This window comes from Phytophthora infestans, genomic scaffold (assembly GCF_000142945.1).
Source record: "Phytophthora infestans T30-4 supercont1.117 genomic scaffold, whole genome shotgun sequence".
Taxonomy (NCBI): Eukaryota; Oomycota; class Peronosporomycetes; order Peronosporales; family Peronosporaceae; genus Phytophthora; species Phytophthora infestans.
Genome location: NW_003303642.1, coordinates 56,406 through 60,698, shown reverse-complemented (window position 1 = coordinate 60,698; position 4,293 = coordinate 56,406).

Here is a 4,293-nt window from a genome sequence, read left to right as displayed (position 1 = left end):
GAGCACCGCTCATACGTACAAGCTGGCTGCTGCAGCCACTGGTCAGAGCCTGAGCTCAACTACTGACCTCATCGCTCCCCACTCTAGTGGGAGGCGCCCAGCGCCTGGCGACGCTGTCGCACGCCATGGTGGCGCTTCGGCACATGATGTGCCCGGTCGTAAGCGTCAACGACGTCAGGGCAATCTTGCCGGAGGATAATCTCAAACTCCCATGAGTTCTGTGAGTGAGGGTAACCCCTCCACTTCACTAAGTACTGGGTACGACCCTGGCGTCTACGCCACGCCACAAGGCGTTCCACGTGAAAGTGGAGCTCACCATGCTCATCGAGCAGAGCAGGAGGAGGCCTTGCCTCAGCTGGGCTCTCGCGGGGAGAGTCAGCACTTGCCGGAACGGCGTCTGCGTCCATACGACGCCGGCGTCCACGACGCGAACGTTCACCGCCCATCGGTCGATCTCGAAGAGATGATCCACCTTGTGGATAGGTTAGAGCCACCACTGTTGACTCACAACCAGGTCTCGGACCTTGAGCGTCCAGCTGCTCGGCTGAACGTTCAGCTTGCCTTGCTCCTGCATCTCGAGCACTTCGCTCCGCGACCTGTGGCTCTGCCACATGCTGTTGATCAGCCATCTGTGGATCCACCACTTGCTGTCGTTCAGCCTCCCGTGGCTCTACCACCTGCTGCCCTGCAGCTGTCCGTGGCCCAGCCACCGTTGGTGCCAACGCCTCCGCGCTCACCTGGGCAGGGTCTTGGTATGGCTTAAGCAAGCCGACATAGAAGACCGGATGCGTGCGCATCTTCTTCGGAAGGTTGAGCGTATACGCTAGGCCCTTCCTGGCCACGACCTTGAACGGTCCTATGAACCGAGGTCTTAACTTCGTCTTGAAGACTGCAGACACTGCATGAGTAGGTAGGTTTTTAGCATTTAATAAAACTTGGTCACCGACCTCAAACCTCTCAACATTGCTTCTGCCCTTGGCATCTGCATGTTCCTTCTGCGTGTCTTGGCTTTCAGCCATAGCGTCGCGTACTTGACGCATTACGCTCAGTCTCAAAGAGACAAAGTCATTGACTTGCTTGCGAACCGCAACAGGGCTGACATCAACTAGCCGCTCGGCTATCCCTCCCCCACCAAGCCCTGAGCCACTGCGTGGCGGCGTCAGTGGGACGCGAGGGTTAACCAAGCCGTTCACATAGAACGGAGTGTAGCCTGTCGAGGCGTGCACTGCATTATTTAATGCGAACTCAACGAGTGGGAGCATCTGGCTCCAGCGTTTTGGCGCCTCAGCGCATACGCTTCGGAGGGTATCCTCCACAACGCGATTCACGCGTTCGGTTTGACCATCGGTCTGCGGATGGTCCGCCGTGGACATGTCCAAACGAGTGCCGAGCACTCTGAAGAGGGACGTCCAGAACTTCGCGGTGAAGCGCGGATCTCGATCCGAGACAATTGCCTCAGGCAAGCCATGTTGGCGAAACCTCGGTCTAAAAACAGCAAAGCTGTACCTTCACCATCAATGGTGTCCGGCACTGCCGCTAAATGAGCCATCTTGCTCAATCGGTCTACAAAGACCACTACCTGTGTTTCCCGCCTTATCCTTGGGAAGGCCAAACACAAAGTCCATACTCATGGCCTGCCAGCATCCCTTGGGGACAGGCAAACTCGCCAATGGCGCTGCCGTGCTCGGCGCGGACTTTGTCCGTTGACACGTCTCACACGTGCGTACATAGGTGCCGACCCACTTATACATCTTGGGCCACCAGTACATCGAGCTCTTCGAGCCATAGGTCTTCTCCCGACCTAAGTGCCCGCCCACGGGCGTATCATGAACCTCATAGAGGATTCGATACTTTAGATCCTCATCATGAGGAACGACTACACGAGGGTTATCCTCAGCGTCGGTGCTGTAGTACAGCAGGCCGCCATCGAGTGAGTATCGATGCAGCCTCGCGCGTAAGCGCCCAGACAATTCCTTGTCAGAGTCTTTAAACTCTTCGCTCCCAAGAGCCCGTAGCAGCGCTACGCACATGTCGTCTTGTGCATACGCTCCGCGTATCAAGTCAGGCACTGACGACGTCACTGTCGTGACATGAGCTAACTCGTAGTCCGGCCTGCGCGAGAGCGCATCGGCCACTACATTAAGCCGCCCCGGCTTGTACTTCACCTCGAAGTTATACTCGGCAAAGAAGGAAAGCCATCTTGCCATTCTCTGAGAGAGATGAGGCGACTGTGTCGCAGTGCGTAGCGACGCATGATCAGTAAAGATCACAAAAGGCTTAGAGCCTAGCAGGTGTACCCTGAATTTGACTAGAGCATACTTCATTGCAAGTAGCTCTTTGTCATGAACTGGATAGTTCTTCTCTGCAGCTTTGAGCTGGCGAGACTCAAACGCGATCACGCGCTCACGCCCTTCGGCGTCTGCTTGTAGTAAAGCACAACCGATTGCAAAATCGGAGGCGTCACAGACGACGCTAAACGGACTATCCGGGTCCGGTAGCGCAAGGATCGGAGCCTGGAGGAGGCTCTCCTTCACAGCCTCAAAGGCTCCGTCGTGCTCGACGTTCCAGCACCATGGTGCGTCCTTCTTAAGGAGATCTGATAATGGCCGAGCCATCTCCGCGTAGTTCGCACTGTACTTGTGCAAGTAATTGGCTAAGCCTAGCCACTTGCGTAAGTCTTTTTGGTTCTTGGGAACCGGCCAGTCCACGATGGCCTTGACTTTGGCAGGATCTGCCCGTAAGCCACGCTTCCCAATGAAGCACCCGAGGAAAGGTATCTCCTCCGCGCCAAAGACGCACTTGTCCAAGTTGGCATACAACTTATTAGTGCGCATGCACTCGAGCACCGCTCGCAAGTGGTCAATGTGGTTATCCACGTCTGACTTTCCGTGCTCGGCACGACTATGGACGAATATATCGTCAAAGTACGTTTGAGCGTACGCCCGGTGGGGCCTAAACAGCTGCGTCACAAGACGATTGAACGTTGCTGGTGCGTTCGACAGCCCCTGGGGCATCACCAGCCACTCCCAGAGCATACCGCTCGGAGTACTCACCGCTGTCAGCGGAATGTCGCTCGCTCTCATGAGCAATTGGTAGTAGCCATCGACCAAGTCGAGCGCGCTGTACAGCGTACAGCCTACCATGTTGTTCTGCAGAACATCCTTGCGAGGAATCGGCGTTTGCGCCGGGATAGTGGCGGCATTTAGCTTGTTAAAAGCATGAACAATGCGCCACTTGCCGTTCGGCTTTCTGACACAGAACGTGGGTGTCGAGTGCGGAGACTTACTCTCACGCACCATCCCTGCCTCGTGCTTCGCACGGAAGAATGCGTCAATGACGTCACACTGCTCTCTCGGCAAAGGCCATTGCCTTGTTACGCAGTATTTGGTTCCAGGAGCCAAATCAATCTCATGACACACGCCTCGATCCGGAGGCAGGCCCGTCGGTGGGTCTTTTGAGACAACGTCTCCATACTCCTTCACCACCGGGTAGAAGGGATCCGAAGGATCTTTGAGGGATCGCCGATCCACTTCTTGCGCTCAGCGCCTTCTTGGTGTCCTCTAGGACCGCGTCGTCAACGACGGATGAGGAGTTCAACTCCTCCTCAGGTCCCAGCAAGACCACCTCGGCTAGCTCGCCTGCCTTTAAGGCTTCGCCGAACTCGGCAATGGACATCTCGTCCAGCTCTAGCAGAGCATCTGCAGCGGGCAGAGTATCAAGGCTGATATCGCCTTCTACCTCCCCCGTCACTCCGTTCACGAGTGTATACAGCTGTTCACAGCAATCACGTGGAGCATCACCGCTCGTCACGTTGGACCGACGACACTGGATCCATAGTGCGCGACCTTTCTCCGGTGATGGACTTAACTCTGGCAAAGAGGTCCCGCGTCGCGGATACTATGAGATCCAGGTCTAGCTCGAAGATATCCTCTGCTTCGAACACACCAGCTACGATGCCTGACTCCGTAAGCAAACGTAATAGATCTTTGACTGCCACCAACTTGTTCGCCGTTTTCGTTGGTGCTCTCACCGGTTCCCTTGGATCTTCGATGCCGAATCCCTTAAAAAGTTTCTTAGGCGCAGCCGGCTAGGTTGGTTGGGATTTGGACTCCCAGGTTATATAAATGATAAATATTCAGGCTAATATTCTTTATCAACAATTAAGGATTAGCATTTACAATCTGTTCGAAGAATGACCTGTTTATTGAAAAATAAAGGGGGAATTCGAGTGAAGCCCATCGTAAGCATCATTGTACCTGTCTATAATGTCGAGGCTTACTTGCGCAAATGTCT